Raw genomic sequence first — 21879 nt, 5'->3', positions numbered from 1 at the left:
GTTTTAGGGTGCAGTCCCGTGAGATGGGGTGAGTCAACCTAATAACTCATTGCCAACACCTTGGTGGTTCTCCCCATCTTCCCTCTCCTCCCTGTGCCGCTCACACTCCCCTCTACTCTTATCTTGGTCTGGCTCTGATGTCCTTTGAGCCACTCCTTTTTGCCAGTTCACTAACCCAGCACAAAGTACGCTGCAGGCTGAGAGGGAAAGATCAGATAGCAGTTTCCCCAGGCTTAGCGAACTGGAAGAGCTCACAGGAAGGAGTCTCAAGGATCAGTGAGTGAGTGAGGAATGAGGCTGTATGACCAAGAGAAGGGGAGTGACACCCATCCTTCATGGAAAGGACAAGTCACCTGAAACCAAACATTAACCTAACTTCATCTAACATGGTAGGATGTTTCTAGTCATTCTCAAAGAGTTTGTTGACCTGCTTACAGGTTCCTTGCTCTTTTGATTCAGGTAGTACTGTCCAGAGTGCTGCTGATACAGAGAAATTATTACTTGTTTTGAAATTTATTTACTTACTTATAGAAAACTGCTTAGCAACTTATTTACGTACTTACAGCAAGTTATAGTATTTTTTTAAATAGTGCTAAGAATCCTGCCTGCCCAGACTGTTTTTACCAAGGACTACTGTGTTCATCAAAACAAAGCAGTTCACTGTGAAAATCTACCAAGGATTACAATGTTCAGCAAAATATTATACTTTTGGCCTTGAGTAACAGGTGGCTCTAACTAGTTGGAATTTTGCTAATGAGTAAAGATAGCCATATACGAATGGTAGAGGTTCTCTTGGTTCTCTTAGATAAGATAGAAAGTAAACCCTCTGAAAAACACTCTTGTTATTCCAGAAATTGGCCAAAAGAATCTGCGCATGCTCCGGGGAAAAAAACAAAGTGAGAAAGACTACGAGCCTTCCTCCCAAGACCCCTGAAGACAACCACCAGGAGGCAATGCGCAGGTGCAAAGAGAACATCAAGTGTCGACATCAGCCTTTCGAACTAACCCAGCCTTACTCACGCATATGTTTGTTTGTGTTATGTAACCCAATGAATATGGATATCCACACTCTGTAAGTTTTTGGTAAAATGTGTGGTGGGGGGTGTACAAGCTTTGTGGAGAGATTCCCCTTGCACCCCGGCCGGAGGAGTAAAAATACCTGCTGTATAACTCTATTTGACTTGTAGAGTCTTTTTCCGTGAATCACTGCAGACAGAATAACCTGGTATTGCAAAGGAATATTTCATACACGGACTTCCCCTCTGGCTATCTTCATGCTTTCAGAAAATACCTAGAGAATAAGGCTGTAAAAAGACAAAAGGGTCTCAAACTCTCGACAGCAATAGGGAATTGTTCTTTGATGTACTATTCCATTAGATGATTAATGGGCTAACAGATTATTTCTCCATAATTAGTAGTGCAAGACTAGTTTTACAAGAAGGAAGGGGACTTTTCAAGCCTATTTCTCCAACATCTCATTTTGGATATCTGAACACTAAATGTGTTGCAAACTGAAATGTGAAATTTCACTTTTAAATTTTGCTATTTTATTCATTTAAAAACAAATATAGTTCTTTTAATCTTATCTATCTAAAATAGAAAACATAATCAAAATTAGCATTTTCCTGAAAAAGAAATTTTTAAGAATTCTAACTTGGCAGAAAATCATTTTCTAGAAAATGTGAGCTCTCCCTCTAATTAGATAGATTTTAACACTCTCTTTATATCACTGCACGAGTGTATGCCAAGGCAAAGCTTTTGAAGGTAATTATATTGCAACTCATTTTCAAGATATTTCAAATCAGCAGCCCAGCCCAAAGACATCCATTCCAATTGTTCTCTGATTTAAGGACTGCTGAAAGTTCACACTTAATCATAAACACAGACTGTAGAACCACAGCTGTTATTAAAATGGAGATAAGATAAATCTTAATTAACTGGTTGTACATCTGTAAACAAATAAACTAATCATATCTCCCTGAACTGCAAGGAACAGCTTTGCATCAACCTAAGAAGAGATTTTTTTTTTTTTAATTTCTCACTGATTACAAATTACAGTAATAGAAAGTGTGCAGTATGAAAACAATAGATTTTTAACAGCTCTTTTAAATTTATCTCCATTATTGAAATTGAGAAAGAAGGGAGTGAATATACATTCTTATGCCTGTCTTCCTAAAACTGAGACATAAATTGGGCTAGTAAGTGGCAACTCATTTGGTTATGGTGCTCTGTGTGGCAAATCCATCACTGAGACAAGTCTACTAACTTCTTTTATGTTGCTGCTATTCCTCTGAGAAAAAAAAAAGTAAAAGGGAAAAGTTGAGATCACAGCTCTGATGCCATCTTGGCTTTTCTGATGACCACTTTCAGATATCTCCAACAAGCGTCACTATTTTGTTTCAGTTTGAAAATTTTAAAATGATCTATGCCAGTGGTTAAAAATCTCCCTAGTCTTCAATAAATCTCTACATATTACACCTCCGTAAATACATAATTCCACATCAATATTACTGGCAGGCTATCCTAGGCTTATTTCAATTACATTTTTATGCCTCTTATTGCTAAACCAGTAGGGGGGAAATCTTCTTTTAATTTACTTTTAAGTTGATTAAAACTTACTAGTTCTATGATGATGTCTCAGCAACTCCATTAAAGTCACCAATTCATTTTACACAAGCCACTGAAAAAAAACAGCTGATGATTTAAATTTCTGTGTCTCTCTTGCTTTGGCTGCATTCAGTTGACCAAGTTAAGGCAAGAGGTTATTATGACCTGTTATTGCTCATTCTCACACAAGTGATGAACTGGAAGTGTGGATTTTATCTGCTTAATCCAATGGTATTTCTGAAATGACTAATGGCTACTCACCAAACAGAAATTGATATCCCCATATTGGTTTTGATGAAGGAAAAAATGTGACTACTTCTAGATACAATGAAATTTCATTCAGTCTAGAAGTGTTTTCACTGTGATGAAGCTAAACTGCTTTGGTCTGAGAGGTGAAACAATTCTCTTGAAAATGGTCTTGAGTGCAAAACTATGTTTTAAATTAATTAATTTCAGTTTCTGATTTCCTTAATAAATGTTGATTTCTTTAAACATAAATCGATAAATAAAATTATTCCTTTGGTTTAGTTTGATTTGGTTTGGTTTGGTTTGCTTTTGAGGGGAATAGAGGAAGATTTTCAGTGAAAACATCATTTCAAAACAAATTTTACAGTTTTTATTTCACAAAAATTTTCAACCAGAAAAAGTTATTCCTCATGCTATGTCCTTGAATGTGTAGTAGAAGCCTACACAAAGGTATTCTGATATTTCTTAAAATATCAAAATATTGACATAAATAAATTTTCCTAGGAAAGATCAAAGTACTGGCCAAATGTTAACTAAAGTATTAAAGGAATATTTATATTTCTTAAGATATTATGTTCTAATCTTACATGGATAATTTCACTCAGGAATTTTTAATTGCTGAAGTGAGACTCTGAGGCATAATTTTGGCTTTGTAGCTCACTCGCTGTTTAATGACAGCAAGGAAAGAAAAGTTGCCAAGCTTTCCAGTGAGACACAGCTAAAAGCATTTGGTTTTATTATATGCTTAATTATAAACTTTGCAAATTATATAAACTAGCCATTTGATTCAAGAAAGTAACAAAATTTGGGATACATTAGCAGGAAATTCTTACTAATGTGAAATTCAGCCACCTATGTTTGTCATATATACATGTGCAGGGGAAAAATATTCCTAGATTAAGTCTGAAAAAGTTACTACAATAATCTCAGGGATAGATTTAGCGTACTCTATCTAAACCAAGAAAAACAATACTGGACTGAACGTCTCTCCCTCTTTTCTACTAGCAAAATAAATACTAGAATAAAATTGAGATGGGGAAAAAAATAAGGTAACAAATAAAATCAAAGGAGATATATTGGAAAAAAAATCTAAATTATGTATTTTAAAAAGCTATTTGGATGAAAGACTTGAGATAAAGCTACTTATTCCTCCTCAGTTTCTCCCCCTCTTTCCTGTTTGGCTTCACTATAAAGCAGTAAGCACCATCTGCCTTTAGATTTTTCTGCTGCTTTGCCCATTATGCTGCTTCTATGAAATTTCCCTTGGGCCAGAATTTGCTGAGCAATCTTGTCTTCCCAGAAGTCAGTGTTCTTAGGAGGGATTCAGCACCTCAAAATCACAAATTCCTATCATAGGCTTTCTGCCTGTAGAGGTGTGTCTGCGTCCCATTGACTCACCCTCCTCCCAGAGGGCGATGCAAAGAACCATAGTTGTTCTGCATTTTAAACCAAGGACAAGCACCTCCAGAGCCTGGGTTTGCACCCACCATTCATTGCCTTTCTCTTTCCCTCCTTTCTTCTCACAAATAAGATGGGTAGGGTTGGGTTTCATAGGTTTTTTCCCCACCATGAGAAGGGGACTTGCTTTTACAGGGTCCTCACAAATCACTGTCCTCAGCCCCTGGCTAAGACACGGACATGGAGATGAACCTCTGAGGCCAACACTGCACATCAGACCAAATCCTCTCCTACCACAAGCTGCCACCCCTCCCCTCCCACAGTGATGACATGCTCCAGCCATCCTTCTGCGGCAGACCTAGGGGACCTGAATCTGCAAGATGAGACACTTCTCCTTCCTGATCAGATGAAAAATAGTTCCCTGGTTGTCTGAACTGTTGTCTGAGCTTGCTCACCCAAGAGCCACAAGCACCTGGTATCAGACACAGGATGGGCAGAAGGGAAACGTGCAGTTGGAGGCACAAGGAGCAGGACCACTTGTTTAAGGAGAATATGGTTACGTTGATGTGTAATATGAAATTGTACTGTAGGTAATGTGTCCTCTCCAAAATATTTCCTGGCGGACAGTACGTCCCAGAAATGCTTTATAAAGTTTCATCTAACTGAAGATTTTTCTTCTATAGTAACTACAATAAAGCATCTGGATAGTAAATGAGCTAGAGCTACCCTTCCCACAGGGTAACATAGACCCCCCTCAGTCCTGGAATAAATGTTATAGGAGTGTCTGTGTTGCCTTTATCTAATACACAAATTAACTCAAATGATCTGGCAATCAGTTAATTTTGGAAGAAAAATTCTCATCTGCACATGCCCTCAGCAAAGATCAGGTTTCTTTTTTTGTCTGATCTCTTTCTCTCCACTCTTTAAACTCCTTCATGTGAAAGTGTATCACCCTTTAGCTGTTCCCCAGCACACAGCCTGCTGCTGGCATACAACCAGTGAAACTCCAACCCATAACAACATCAAGAAACAATTGTTGTTCCTGCTATCACAAGAATCCTGTTCAGCTTTGGGGGTGGGTGGCTCAATCACAATCTTCATAACAGATCATCCAGGCCAATGAATAGCTCACTTTTGGAGCTATAGATAAAGAAATCAGAGGGATGTAAAATGCCACCCAAACACCTCTGAGGAATCATTTTCATATTTTTGAGATTTATTTGTAATACTGTTAAAGAGGTTAGTGTTTACAAGGAGCCCTGTATCTTTAAAATGTTTCTAACTAATATGAATTGTAGGCTTCCTCACACGCACAGCACCATTATCTCTTGGGTTTAATACATTATCAGCTGTGGAATACTGTGGAGATACTTAAAACATCAAACAAGCTATTAATTTTGTGATTATGGAAATGAGTAGATTGTAGTTTGTTTCCTAGAACAGCTTCTCCCAGGGAACTGAACACAGTGCTTGGAAAACCTTGTTTGAAAAGAAAAAACCCACAAATTGTTATTCACTGACTGACCAAAGCAACAATTCCTAAATATCACCCCAGTCATCTAAATACATACAGAACAGGCAAAAATATTTTTAAAAAAGAAAAAAAAATTACTCTGGAGGTGGAATTCACTTAACCTGATGTGTATCTACCGAAGTATGTGTCTGTATCTGGGCAGGTCACCTGAAGATGTCTTTACAGACAAGAAGGAATTAGACAAATTAATGAAGATGGTGACACAATTAATCTCATTAGTTTCCTACATTCTTAATTGCATTTTACCAGTTCTATTAACTGCTTTCTCTAGATCTCCCTTGGTTATAATAAATGCTTATGAGAAGGAGATCTAAAAATGATGGACCTCACCCTAATCTGCAAAGCGTTCTCAGCTCTCCAACAGCAGAGGACCTTCACTGTAGCCCATATATATGAAAGTTCACTTTCACATCTTTATTTAATATGAATGTTTCCCACATTGGAAACCTGTATTGAAATCCTCAGTTAGGGCCCTTCTAATCCATGCAAAACCGTTTGAGGAGCCAGTGTGTACAAATCTGTAAATATCATCCATGTCAGACGTCACACTGGGTATGATGCCTAAATAACATTTATGTGCCTGAAAATTCTTCATTAAAATGTGATGTAGGGATACATGATACATACTAACATGTCAGGTTGTTCACCACCAACCTAACTGGTCATAAATCACCCCTTCAAAAATGAACCAGAAGAGCACAGGAAGAGTTTACTTGCAAATATCCAATGACTCAGCATGTACAAGCCCCACGCTGGCAGAGTAAGAGTACGTTTAAGAGACTTAATTATTTGCCTCTATCTCATAGTTTAGGCATAAGACAGCTGAAAACAAAAACAAACAAACAAACCAACCACCCTTGTGATGCCACGTCTATATCATACAGATGATTGGCCAGAAACCTTGCAGTTACCCTAATCTATGTGACAAGCAGACAAACAGGTACATGACCTGTCCAACTGCCCCTAGCAAAAGGGCAGCTGCAGGTTATAGAGGCGATGGCCACTCCACCTAGACCTACCCATGAACAAGTCCTCAAGTCCACACAGAGCCTGAATTGGGAATGATCAGGGTGCTGAGCTATCTGTACAGGGATTAACCTCCTCACCTTTGCAACGCCTCTTACTTTTGGTTTGAATACAAACTTTTCTCCCTTCTCAAGGCATAAAATCGTGCCTTTCCTTATCAGCATGTTGTTAGTGGCTCCTATGAGCAACTCCCTCAACAGTGCACACTAAGTGTTGCATAAGAGAGCAATAAATCATGGTGCTGTTGAATGGTGACCACACATTTTTACCCATACTTACCAGAAACAAAGGTGTAGGAAATTCAGAGACACAAATAAAACTGAAATTCAGAAGTTGGAGTTTCAGAACTTGCTACCTGGGTCAAATCATGGCTTTCCACAGACTTCCTATGCCCGCTTGGGTGTGTAGCCAAGATTTTTTGTGCCTTATCCCCCTCTCCTCACCAGCAAAGCAAGGAGAGCAGCACTTCCCTGTCTAAGGCTGAATACATCAAAGATTGTGATGTACCCACATATTTTGGCAATAAAGTTGTAGCAGTATCTCAGGTAGATAAAATCTTCTGCAAACAAAATACTGGATTCTTTTAAAAGAATATTTTTTTTTTCAGTTCAATCAAGCTAAAAGAGCAATATGCATTATACAAACAGATTTTCTGATTTAATTACCAGGGTTTCAAAGTCTCCTCCTGTACTTAACACTCAGGGTTATAGAACTTGTTGCCAAGCTATTACCCCTTAAATTTGCTTTAATCCATGCCGATCATTTCCCAGAGTTGATCATTACTGCAGCCTTTAATTGCTTTTGTTGGCTTGTATGTTGCTGGAGTTCAAACAGAACAGATTAACAGGGGCTGCCAGCCACAAAACTCTTTGAAAAAAAGGCGGGAAGCCGAGTTAAGAACCTCACAGTGTACTTTATTTCAAGGACTTCCCAGAAATTGTGGTTCACACCTATATTAACCTCAGAAAAGGTCTGCAGGAGTTAGATCCTGATCTTGCTGCTATCAGTTTTACAGTGGTACTGGCCATCTGTGTCGTATGGAGTTGCAGGCGTGCAAGTTGGTACAGAATTGGAAAAACAATGAATTACAGCAGAAAGAAGGATAAGAACATTAACTCCAGACAGAGCAGTATGCAGGACAACTGAGATATCAAGTGCATGTAAATTGCAAGCCCACGTCAATATAAGAGACAGTCCCACAATGTCATTCCTTGTGAGGTTTGGGTTTGCAGGTCACTGGGAGAGAAGGGTATTCTCATTCCTACCCTGAACACACAGCCCAGTTCCCATCCCTTCAGAACACATCATTTATCTTAAGGAAGCTGCCAGGTGCAGCAGGAAGCTGGATTGCATCCGTGACAAAAGCGATCTTTTCCTTCAATAACATGGTTTATCTGTGAAGTGAAACTGCTTTTAGAAGAGGCTCAGTATGTTTGCAGCATCCCCCTGCCCCGGTAATGAGCTAATGCACCCAATACAGCTGATACTGTGGGGCATTTGTCAGGAGCATCTTCATTTAAACAGCAGATATATTTTCAGTCATTCAGCACTTTCCCATCTAACCCAAACTCATCCATTTCTCTGTTTTCCAGTTTCTTTCCCACATGAACATTAAAACCTTCTTTACATTTCCCTACTCTTTACACAGATTCCGGCTAATATAAAAGAGAGGGAAGTTTTGTCCACACAATACATTTTTCTTCCCTCCCACACCATCATTATCTCTTTTCCTTTGTAGATCAGTAGCACCTAGAAGCTTTGGCAGCACACCAGGGGTTTCACCAGTGCTCGGCATTGTACAGCTACATGGCAGTCTCAGGCTCTAATCAGGCTGGTATCACAAAACCGCAGCAAAGGAGTGACATACATGCAATATGCCTGGGAATGAGCAAAATCCAGGAAGAAGAAAGGGAAGGAAACCAAACATCACATACGAATATGATGAGGGATAGCTGGATCTACAATAAGTTAGTGATGGCACACCATCGTGATAGAGTGACAAGATTATGTTTACATAGTTTATGTGGGAGGAACACGTTGGTAGGTGCTACAGCCACCAAATGATTATCAGTCATATTGTATGTTTACACACAGCTGGGACATGACAAAACCAGAATTTATAGGGAGGGGGAAAAAAAAGACCTAACTTCATGGGAAATTGATGTTGCTGTGCCCACCCAGCATAATGGGAGCCCAAAGCAGTCTTAATCTTTAGATCAGGAGTCATGAAGGACACTTTCTTACAACTCTCTGTAGAGCTACCCACCACGATCTCAGGATAAAGGCCTGGAGTGAGAGCCATGTTATTACACTCCATATGAAGGCAAAAAGCTGTGTTCTGCATGCAGAGAGGCCGTAAGAGCCAGTGCTCCAAAGCCCTTCTCTCTTCTCCTTCCCTGTCTAGCTAAACAGATACTCTTTACCTATGAGAACAAATAGGTAGGAGGTGCTATGACACTCTCCAGTGCAATAGACAACATTTAAATGTAGCTGTTTCTTTGAAAATTATTTAAACTGAACAAAACAGGAAGTGAAAAAATAAAGGTTTTGTACACATTTACTGTTCTTTGGGAAAACAAAACCAAAAACAAACCAAAAAAAACAAAAAAAAAAAAACAAACAAAAAAAAAAAAAAAACAAAAAAAAAAAGAGGCTATGGTAAATAGGAAATCTGAGAAATACAGAGAAATTAGAATGGAGGTCATCCACCTAAAACTGATAAACTGATGATGCAGAGATGGGAGTCACTGCTCACACTGCATGGCACAAGACTATCATACAAGAACAGAAGAACCTTTAATAGAGATGGACTGGAATGTAAAAGAAGTAATTGCAAGGTCCCACATCTGGGAATTAATACTACTAATATTTTTCATGAATATGGGCTTAGGAAAGAGAGACAGAAGAAATTGTGTATACAGTAAACAGATGGTTATATGCCACCACTATGTTACAAATGTGAAAAAGGAGAATGTAATCCTAAAATGTTATGGGATGTGATATTTCAAGAAAAAAATGAAGTGAATAAAAACATCACACAAAACTGTGAGAATAGCATGTACAATTCCAGCCACACATTTTCAAAGCATTTAAAATGGGAATCAATAGAAAGAAAACTTTCTAGGATAATCCAGGAGAAATAAAATCTTGTCAAATGAGAAATAATTTTCTTGCTCAATCCAGCAAAATAGATTGTTAGGATTGTAATTGTTTTTTCCCTATAATTGTAGGGTCTGAACTAGGGAGTGAAAAAAAGACATTTAAACTGAAAGACTTTGTTGACTCAGTAGACAACTGAGAACACATCAGCCATGAATACAGTCAGCTCAGAAACTGGAAGAAAAGTTCTATGTCTATGTGCATATTTAAGAACAGGGACAGAGACATTATATATCTTCCTTTGCTGCAAACTGTATCATCATGAACACCAGCACTCTTGAGAGCTGATTTCTGAGGCATCTGCACCTTCTGCCTGGCTCATTGCTGCTCATGACACAAGCTGTGGGTGAAGCTCTTCCTGTACCTGAGGTGTCTACAGGAGCCCTCTCAGGGTCAATTCTCTACTTCCTCTCCCACAGCTGAGGGCATGTACAGGATCAACTTTTTCATCTAACTGATATTTTTCAATAAACTTAGAATAACCTAGTTATGTTTGCTGTTTTATTCTCTTCCACCAAATATGACCAGTCAGCAAACAGGTTCAAAACGTAGCAGCATAAGACATACGGATATACTTAAACAGTGCGTTGTAACATAAGCCTCTTTTTCTTTGAAAACAAGATTTAAAAGCCTGTCCTAAACTCTAGAAAATAAGATAAAACACACAAAAGTGTTTATGTTTCTTTTCAAGACTTGGGATACTCTTCCTACCACTCTGTGGACTGCTCAGCTAGATGATGGACACAGGAGTAATTCCTGCACTCACAAAGGCAGCAAGGTCTGGATTCATCTTGTCTCATGCAGATTGAAGACTCCCTCTATACTCAGTGGAGACAAAAAAAAAAAAAAAAAAAAAAAAAAATCAGAATTGCCTCCCCATGACGCTTTTTTCTCTATGTTGGTGACAGAGAAAGCCCTGAGTGGTTATGGTCCTTGTAACTTCAAGTGCTGACTCTGGCTGGAGCGCTGTGCTCATCCCACCACGGCATTTCCGCTGGCACAAACTGTTCTGGAAGAGCAGTAAAAGCCTCTGAGCAAAAACTTGATCCAAGGCCCATAATCGCTGCAGAGAATGCTGGCTCTCTGCAGTGGAGGGGGATGGTGAACAGGTTTGTGTTTCAAGAACTCTAAACACAGGTGGCAACTATATCATTTATGCTGATGGTACCAGTTTGCCTCCTTTACAGCTCTGGCATAAGGAAAACATTTATTGCCTACTTTTCAGTGATTTGCCATTTTTACTGTGCCAAAGCAAGGTTTTATAAGTGTTCTCTGTCTTTGCACATTAAATCCAGGGTGTGTAAGGTGAAAAGAATGTGGGGCTGGTGGAAAAAAACACATAGGGTTTCTTAAGGAAATTTTTCATTGTGTGGCAGAGACAAGAGAACCAAAGGGTCTTTTATCTGTAAAAGCACAGAATTTGAGAAACAAATTTTAGGCAGGAAAGTCTAATGGTTTTTTTACTTCCTTTGGCCTGAGGAAATGGAGAATCACTTTAAAGCTGAATTGTGAGAGAACGCTTGAATTTCTTTTCCCATTTCAATTCAAATGGATGCCCATTCTTAGATATTTCAAATAGAAGCAACACTTTTGAGCATCGCTCAGTCAAAGAAATCAAGGGTTGGCTCAAAGAGGAAGGTTAATCCAGGAGTTAGATTATTAGCACAGGATTTACAAAACCTATTGCAGAACAGGGAGATGAATACAAGACTCCTATATGACCTTAAATTACATTGCTTTTCTTTGCCTTGTCTTTGCTTTCTACGCATATCTGAGGTGTTCCCGTACTACAGTAAAAACAGGCACTGGACAGAGAGATGGATTAAACAAAGCAAACTTCAAAACCAACTGCAACACCAACTCAGTTGTTGTGTTGAGAATTAACAAAACAAAATACAAGTGTATTTCTCAAGTTTCAGGTTCTGTTACAAAAATTTTGCACCAGCCTTTGAATTAGTCCTTGTCTTGCACATTAAAACATTTTGTGGGCTAGCCATTATCTAATGGAAGAAGGTGGATGAGGTCCTCTTCAGTGAGGACAGTTTCTTGGATAAAATGAATGCAAGAGTATTGAGAGAAAAAAACCCACCAATCCAAGGTGCGTTGTCAGACTTCAACTCTGCCAGGTTTGAACTTGAAGTCTCTAAGCATACACAAAGATCTATGTAACTCTGTGCCATCAAAGCCTACTAAATCAGCTTTGCCGTTTTTACATTTCAAAAATATACATTAATACATCACATGTCATACTTGACTACATATCTATAACGTTCTCTAGCTAGAAATTTGTGACGTGGTTCCAGCTGATCCATCTATCTTTTTTGCTACCTAGATGTTAGTTACATTAGCTACATTCCTGAAATACTTAAAGTCCTTTGTGCTTTTAGTCATATGTTCCAGTATGAATGAAATGTTTGAAATGTTAGTCATAAAAGAACTATCCCTCCAGAAAAAGTACCATTATCTGATACTGCACAAAGTACATGACAAATTGCCCTTAACTTTCAGTCATTTAAGGCTTTTAATTTCTGAATGTAATTGCAAAAATAAAAGCTTTGCTCCTCAAGTTTTGTTAATCACATGGTTAAAAATCAGACAAATATCATCAACAAACCCAGCTCAGCCTGGTCATGGTTACCACCTTCACCAAGTAACTGAACAGATTTCTTCCTTTCCACAGGATGCAAGAACGGTGATTTTTTTAAAATGTAGTAAGTGGTGTTTCATTGTCTTGCTTTATTTTAGTAACCTACTGTTTATTTCTCCTTGCGCTGGAAAATCAGGAAGTCAAAATATAGGTATTTATCTACATTAACAGTAAATATCTCAGAAAAATCTTATTCATCCCCTAATATACCTTTAGTAAATACATTTTTCCATCAACAGCTTCTGCTTTGGCCTTTATTCAAGACACCACCCCTCTGATGTGATGTAATACACTGCATTCACACATTAATTTCCAATCCCAGCTGACGCAATGGTAATGAATGTTTTAGGAAGACAAACAGGTGAATACCTAAATTTGAACTCATGTTGTGATTTCTTGCTATCAGTATCCCATAATCCTGCTTCATTCCCTGCTTTTGTTACCCATTGCCATATCATAGCTAAATGCAGGGCCTGACCATAAAACCTCATCTGCCCAGATGGATTCCTGCGCCTCTCTGGAGCCTGGCACCTCCATTTGGCTCCTTCTTGGTGTGAAGATTTGTTTACAGTCATGCAAAAGTCAGATTAGGGTTGATGTGGGTGAACTCCACAAGGTATTCTACTTGACAGCAAAACCTCAGGCATGTGCACACAGCTAAGCAAGTTCACTAATACTCTGAAACAGCAAGAACCCACCAGCAAATTCATTTCCCAAAATAATATTATGTCAGATCTGCGGATTACACTGATGCCACCAATACTTTCATCACTGGGTATTAAGATTTCTTTTTCTTTCCTTTAATCTTTGAAGATACGACTTTCCACCTGATAAAAATCAGCAAAGTATGTTGATAAGCACATAATCAGCTAGGTCTTTAGATTAGGTTAGATTTGATTTAACATTATTAATTATTCTGCTTTCCAATGAGTAATTCAGCCATGTGATTGCCTACCCAAACCATAGCAGAACATTCACACATATTGTGTAACCTGCAACTGTGCTAACCTGAAGGATTCCTCACAGTATAAAGGTTCAGGTGATAGAAAACTTGATGAAGTATGCAGGAATTTCTTCAATAGCTACAGTTATCTGTAGGCCAACATCTGGATACCATGTCCAGTTTGAAAGATAGGACATACAAGAACCAAAGCAGAAGAAGAAGAATTGGATTATATTTCCTGAGCACATCATAACATCGGTAGCTTTCATCCTTTCTGAGCAATAAAACAGTTGAAGCTGAAGTGTTAGAGTAGGGCAGAGGAGGAACCTAAAGATGAGCACAAGAAGACATATTCCCAGCTAATATAAACAGCTCCATTGAAGCAAAAAGACAAGAAAGTGTGGTCGCAGGAATTACAAATCTTTATGTCAACCAAGGGTGCAGTCAAGAGAGTCTTATAAGCACATGAAGAACACCAAATATTTCTCCATAAATTTAAACCCAGACAGGCCCATTAAAAGATTAAGCCTAGCTCTTGTATGACATACTCCATCTAACCACATACTGCACCCATGGGCTGAGTGTAGGAGTTCAGGTTTGACTAAAGCTCATCTTGCAGAAATGCATAGAGTCCTGATTTGAAAACGTCAAGAAATGGAAGATCCAGTCCTTTCCTTCAGGACTCTACCTCAGATTTAAAAAAAAAAAAAAAAACAAACAACTAACAAAAACACAAAACCCAAGCAACAATCTAAACAAAACCCACAACAAAACAAAACAAAAAAACAAGCTGTTTTAGTGACAAAACTTGATTTCAGCTTCCAGCCCTTGTTTCTGATTATGCCTTTCTCTGCTAGACTGAGAAGAGTTCAACACCCAGTGTTTTCTTTCCTGGAAGTATTGCTGTTTCACAGTCAAGTCATCCTTGTATCTTTCTTGCTAAATTAAGCAGGTGAGTATTCTTAGGTTTCTCTCTGTTGCTTCTGCTTAAAAGAAAGGAGTTTGCTAACTAGGCTGAAAACACGGCTAACAATTACAGTTTGCCCCTAAAAAAGGAGTAAATTAAATAAGTTAATCAGTAAAGCTGACAACTTTTTTAAGGTGAAAAGTGGCAAAGAAGAGAGAAAACAAATTCTGATAAAAGCATCAACCCAGACATACGATGGGGAGTTCCCTGTGGTCTGTGACTCCAGCATTAGATGTGCCATCAGGGTAGGGCACTGGCCTGGCAAACAAAAGGGTCCAAGCAGCAGCAGCTCAAGCTGAGTGGAAACCCGTGGGTTTGTTGCGTTCACTGTCTGTGTGTGTGTGTTTTGTACACGCTTACTGCTTGAAGAGCAATGATGATTTTCAGAATGATCACGGTATGTTCCAAAGCTGAAGCTATTATGAAAATACTCACCCAGGATCTTATTTAAACAGTCACAGGTTGAACCCGCGTTATTAATGTCAGTGGTCCCCGTACACAGAAGCAAGGTTGGAGTAGACAATATAGGCCAAGTTATTGATGGGTATTTATTTACATACAGATCAGATCTAGTTATTTGGTTCTCCCACACTAGTGGCCAAATTGCAGTTACCCATCAGAGCCACACATGACTTCAGAAAGCAAACAAGGCAAGACCACATCTTCAGCTGCTGTAAATTAAAATCAGTCAATTACCATATTAATCTCAAACCCAAGTGAGATGGCTGGAGCAGTTACTGCTCACAGAGGCTGCCACTGGGGCAGCCCAATAAAATGCCCCTAAACCACTGCAGTTTACAGAAAGGCATGTGAAAGTAAACATTTGGTTTGGGGTTTCAGCCATGGTAGTTCAAGATCAGCTTCACCAGCATTTCAGCAGGATGATGGCCACCAGGAGAGAAATGGGAAGGACAGCCAGAAGCAATAACTGCCTCGGTCATCTCAGTTCAATCTGTCTGTGTTCATGAGTGACCTTCCCTCTTCAGTGACAAGCATAAATACCTTCAATGACAATTTTAGTTGAACAGCAGGTGCTTGAGAGTAATTGTTTTACCTTTATTTATCTAGTATTTTAGTTAGCTGAATGCTGAACTTACAACCCTAGTTCATCTACTGAATGATGCAATTCTTTTGCTTATTATGAGCTAAACATTGTAGTGTTCTAACCAGTATTTATTAGTTTTTCCAGAAATCCTTTCATTTATTAAAACAAGTGGATGGTCCTTTTTTAGCCCTACTGATTATCAACGTTTCTTACGCTTCAACAGATTACCCAACAAAAAAAAAAAAAAAAAAAAAGATCATTAAGGAATGCAGCAATAGCTGAAGAATCATTTCTAGATTTACTTAGTCAACACACAGGAACATGGAGACACTCCCCTTTTCATTAACCTAGGAGCCAGCTTGGAGATGGCACAGGGAGTTTCACAACACTTCCTTTCTGCACAGATGAAAGGCTGCAGATTATTCAGTAGTGAAGGTGAGCCAGGGGAAGACAGGAACATCCAGGATGACAAGGCTGTCCACACCCATTAGCAATTTTTAACCAGAGGACTGAGCCACACACAAATATGTGCCAGCTACCTCTGTGAAATTATTTCTTTTAGATGGTTCAAGGACAATGCTGCAAAGACTGCAGAGGAAAATTTTTAGAAGTCCACGTGAAGAGCCACCACCAAGCGGCTGGCACTTCAGTAGAGATGTTGATGAGGTTGGTCCAAGTATCTTCAGATGAAGCTGAGACAAGAGGCTGCACACTTAAGGAAAAGTTTCTTGAGGCATTTGAGGACATTGTATTTTTCTATGTCTCTGGTGCTGTGCAAGACATTAGTGGCATTATATGCTTTACTTGGAAGAAAACATTAATTTCATGGCAATAATGCATATACAGTCAAAAATGCCCTTGCTCCACTACACACATCTCTCACTCCCTCATGCTAACCAACACGACTACAAGCAGAGATATACGTTCTTCCTTTCTCCCCCATCCATCTTTCTCTTCTCTCGAGACGTCATGTACTTAGTCTGGCAGCTCTGGAGCAGTCAGTTTCACAGACATACTTGGCTCATCCCACAAGTGGTTAACCAAGACATCAATAAACTACTCAGCAGAGGACTCCGGAGATTTACCTCTGCTGAGTTCTCCCTTGTGGCTGGATTCCAGCAATGTGAAGCCAGCTTCTGGCTCTGGGTCTGTGAGGAGATGGCCGGAGACCCGGACCCTGGTCTCTGGCTCCCTGCAGGCTGCACACAGAGGTTTTGGCTCTGGGGCCCCAGAACACATTGCCTCCTCCTCGTTTGCTTTGGCTTCTCTCGGACAGCTGGCCTGAATCTTCCCTTGTTTCTGTTGCAATAATGGTTTGAGGAGCACAGGGTCAAGGCAGGCCAGGAGACCTGGAAGGCTCTGGCTGGAATAATAAGGGATTTGTTCAGCCAACAACAGGCAGCAGGTTTGACACTTTTCCAGTACTAGGGCCATGCTAGAAAAGGTCTGAGGTTTTAACTCCAGGGCTACAGATGGCAATTCAAAACCTCCTCATGTAGATGCACTTTTTATGGGCCAAAACAAGCCCATATAAAAGAAGTTTCTGCCAGAACAGTTTCTGCCAGGTCCCCAAGCAGAATAAACAGAGCACTTCTGTGAGGGGATAAGGGCATGCTCACAACAGCTTGGGTCAGTCTCAAAGCATTGCCTAAGATCCCAGAGCCCTACCCGGTGTTTGGTACACCAGCAGAAGCTCCTCGGGTGGATCTGACTGTCAGCCGACCCAAAAGGAGTGAAGCAGGGGCTGTGCAGCAGTGAAGTCAGTATCACATCATGTAACCAGGGGACCCCCAACCCCCTTGGTTGCACTCTGATGTAAATCCAGCCCCTTCAATCAGTGTGATTTTCCCTTTGGAGACCAATGAGCAAGGATGACTGATACACAAGAACAGAACACATTGAGCTAACTGTGGGGGTTAAACCTACCTCTCCACCCCCCTGTAAGCATGAGTACTAACTCCAAGAGGTGAAGGAACTCTCTCCTCTCCCTCCTGGCTGGTTCCCATTTCCTCCCAGCTGTCCCCCTCCTGCCAGCCTGGGAGCTCCTCAGACCAATCCAGAGCTCACTTCAGTGAACTGAAGTAACACAAAACTACCCATTACTTTTTGCTGGGCAGCTCGGAACAGAGCATTAAATCAGCTCTCAGAGGAGTCTGCCTCCTAGAAAGTCATGAAGGGTTCCAGTAGCTGGAGTGGAAATGTGATAAACCTGACCTTGAAACAAGATGCTGTTTCCTGGGGGTAAGGATGATTAAACACTGGAACAGTTTGCCAAGCGAGAGGAGGATTCACTTTGCTTAGATCCTTTACAACAAGATTAGATCTCTTTATCAAACCTATGACTTAATCCCATTTTGGGGGAGAAGTTCTACAGTCTAGAGTGGAGGGTAGGGGTGAAGTTTGCTAATCACTGCCTCCTTGACCTGGAGTACATCTGTCTCTGAACATATCATAACTAATGACAGTTGCGCAACAAGATCAGAAATGTTTACTCCTTCCTCCAGCACACCCTGCCTCAAAAAAAAAAAAAAAAAAAAAAGGGGTGAGGAGAATGCTGAAGGACCTATGGATTTCTGTTTTTTCTAACCCTACATGTGAAATTTCACAAGTCAGATGATAGTTTAACAAGCAACATTAGAAAAGTGTCTCTTCTACCAAATGTCCTAGGGATATGAGGTCACCCTTGAGTGCAAGTACTCTCTGGTTTCCAAGCACTGTGTCTCCTGATACAAGTGGTGGCTTTCCCCAGTAAGCTATGCTGGCCCCCGAGGTCCCGCAGTAAGAATGAGGTCAAGTCACCTTGCTGCCAGTGTCTGGGATGAGGCATGAGGTGAGCAAGTGAGAGACTCTCCCATGTAATACATGAGACTTGACAAGTCTGAATGTAGCCAAGTAGGTTTTAGACCTTCCAGGGATTACCTTCAAGCAAGTTGATTTCCATCAAAGGTGACACAGCTAATCTCTTCTCCCCCATGCCCTTCAGGGAAGAGGAGCAGAAAATGAACCTGGTTTACAGAGTAGTTCATATCATGGCTAACAGCATGTTCCTACTGCATTAGGCCTCTCTGTCCTACGCCTGGGCTTCACACTCCTCTTTGTCGAAAGAATATCAGCTCATCCTCCAAATAAGATAGAAAATGAAGGAGAAAAGAAGCAAATTAGAAATTTCATAGCCTGCAATCCCTGCGAGAATGATTCTTTTTCAACTAGTGTAAAATATTCTGCAACTCTAAAACTCATTACATATCAGACCAACAGACATTTATACTTCTGGGATTGTTACACCATCCATACCAGCACTAATCTAACTATGTATGGTTCACAGATTTTAAGGTCAAATGTTTAGGATCATCCAAGCAGTATAACACAAACCATTGAATTTCAGCCAGAATCTCACCCACATCAGTTCTGTACATTCAGTTCAGTAGATTGCTTGGTCAACAGCTTTCAGCTCAGTGAGATCTTTGATTTCTATACAGACAGTTCCTTTCTATTTCCTTTGAAAACAATGACTAAAATTAAACAGGAGACAACAACAAAACCATCTTCCTCAGCGCAGCTCCCTCCCCATCCCAGAAAGTCAGTGAAAAATACTGAGTAATTTGCACCAGAGGCACTCAGATTTCATGCAAAATGCCATAAAGTGGAAAATACCTGGTGACAACTCCATACTGGAGATGCTGCAGCCCTCAGTGGCCTTATATAAAAAGCCATAATACACATAAAAGTCTAATGTGCCTTCAAAATTATCTCATCTTTTATTTAGAGGTTATTTCACCCTTTTCTTCCTTTATCGCTCTTTATATGAGTGAAGTGAGGAAGCTGGACAAAATTGAGGCAATTTAGGTTACTAAGTGGAACTAGAGTTTATGGTCAAACTTAGGTTCTGAATTCCCCGTCGCCACCCTCACAGCCAACCCACCTCCGCTTTGCAGTCAGCTTTATGTAGGTGTTTCTTCTCAGCTCCAGATCCCACCCTCTGCCTGTTGATAAGGCTGTCTACTAAAAGTGGAAAATACAAACAGAAAGCTATGGAGGGCAGGTGGATGATGGATAAAAATAGCAGTGGGCTTTTTGTAGTGGTGTCTTTTGTACCATTAGAGTGAAAATTTTGGCAGCATTTCTATTTCATGGGGTCAGTATCTTTAAGGGGGAGCGACACATGTACACAACCCACCCCCTTCCATCCCCCCCCCCCCCCCCAAAAAAAAAAAAGGCTATAGGCTGAGTTTTTGGCATGTTAGTGAAATGAGTTATAAATCAGCTTGAACTACGCAAAGACAACACCCATGAAAACAGTGGAAAACCCCTCTTGGAGCACACGATGATGGAGGACGCAGGAGAGAAGTCATTCTGCCACTCCCAGCTACAACTTGCTTGGCAGCCTGAACTCACACTCCTTTTCTCTACCATTCTGTTGTCTCCCCTCCACCCCTTACCTATTTCGAGGCTACTTGGAGCAGGCTGTCTCTATCTGCGCAGCACCTGGAAGACTGATTATGATCTCTAGGCTCTACTGTAACATAAATAGTGAGACTCCACTTGGCTCCAAGGCCCACATATCTCACCAACTACTAAGTTAAAAGTTCCTACTTGGAAAAAAGAAAAAAAAGGGAGCTATTAATTTTAGAATTAGCAGTAGCAGCAGATCCACAGCTAATATTTTCCCATGTAAAACAGAAATAGTGCTGAGGAGCAAGATGCAGTCATTGAGGAAAAAATACCAATATTATTTTTTCTTCCTCTCCAGAAAATTCTTTATACTTCCAGATATCTCTCCTATGCTTGCTGGTATAAATTATCCTTAAACCTATGGGGATTAAGACAACATTTGCATAGAGATTGATTGTCTCCTAACGGTCTGCTGTAGCCTTCCAGTGAAGCCGCCAATACTGAGTATCTTCCAAGACCAGATCCCAGACCCTTGTCTGCAGTTCTCACTCTGCTCCAGCATTTCTATTGCATTCTGTTCCTCTGAAGGCCTTTTCCAACAACTGTTATAATCTGCCAGTGATATCACTGATGCCCACCCCCTTCATCTGGACAGATATGGAAAACTTTCTGCAGCTGCTGAGCAAGCAGGTTTTGCTGGCTCTTGTCTCTTAAACTGACAATAAAAAACCCAAACAGCTCCAGATCCAAATATCCAAGCTCTGACTTTCAGTAGAACTGAATTATGCAGTGAAGTCAAATTCTGAAATTTCAGTTCAGATGTAGTTTAAATGCAAACCTGTGGCTTTCAGACTTATGATACACCTAAGTGGCAACAAACCAAATGTTTTCTGAAGTTGACTGAGAAATTAATTAGTCCCTTCAGGTAGATATTCTTCTGTTTGCTTTAGAGGATGACACAGATGTAGCTTAACTCAGTAGCTAATCAATAATTTAATTTTGATTCCTAACTAAATGAAGCTTGATAAATATCAGACACTTTTAAATTGGGTTTAATTAGTGTTTATGCATGTATTTGAGGGCTCTGATTCACAAACTGTGGCAACTCCATGCTGAAGCAACCTAACCTTGTGTTCTGCTAGAAGCTACTGCCCTGTGACCATTTCAGAGGCAGCAGATGGCCCTCAGACATGCAGGACTTGGTTGCCCTCATCCTAACGGGAAGTAATCTCATAAACCTTATCAAGATGCCTGCATTCAAAGGGAGTGATGTCGGTGATGTGGAGGGGGAGAAAGGGACATCAAAGAGGCAGCTGGGGAGGGGCCCAACTTTGAATTTCCAACTGTGGGTAAGAGGTGGTTCAGGAACAGCTGATGAGAGTGATGAGCAGCACAGAAAGACGTCAGCACAGGGAGAGATGGAAGAGATTGCATCTCTTTCCTTCGGAGACTATGCAAACAGGGAGTGACATAAAGGAATTAATAGTCTAGAGAAGCTATGGGTACCGACCATGTCTCCCAACACACAAGAGCTCCTACCAAACCAGAGACAAATGCAATTCAGCAGATGGATATTTTAAGGGTGAAAACACTGCAGATCCCATTCTCATCATTGGTCAACACCAGAATGATATCAGAAAACAAAGCACAGCCATGGTGATGGCTCCCAGTTGGCCTTATAGAGAAGACTACTCTGCTCCAGGGAGAAGGAAGGCTGAGCACAAGCCATGCCATGCCTCTTGCCCCCTGGGCTGGAGCAGGCCCTGGCCTGCTTTGTGCGCCAGCACAGACACAGCCGGTCAGGTGGAGAAATTAGCTGGAATCCAAAAGGTGTGAGATTCTTATCAGGACCCAGCATTGCACTCAACAGGGAAGGAAAGCACGAAGGCAGAAGCCAACCACACGCTGTTGAAGA

The sequence above is a fragment of the Athene noctua genome, chromosome 2 (genome assembly GCF_965140245.1).
Source record: "Athene noctua chromosome 2, bAthNoc1.hap1.1, whole genome shotgun sequence".
Classification (NCBI taxonomy): Eukaryota; Metazoa; Chordata; class Aves; order Strigiformes; family Strigidae; genus Athene; species Athene noctua.
This window is presented reverse-complemented; position numbering follows the sequence as displayed.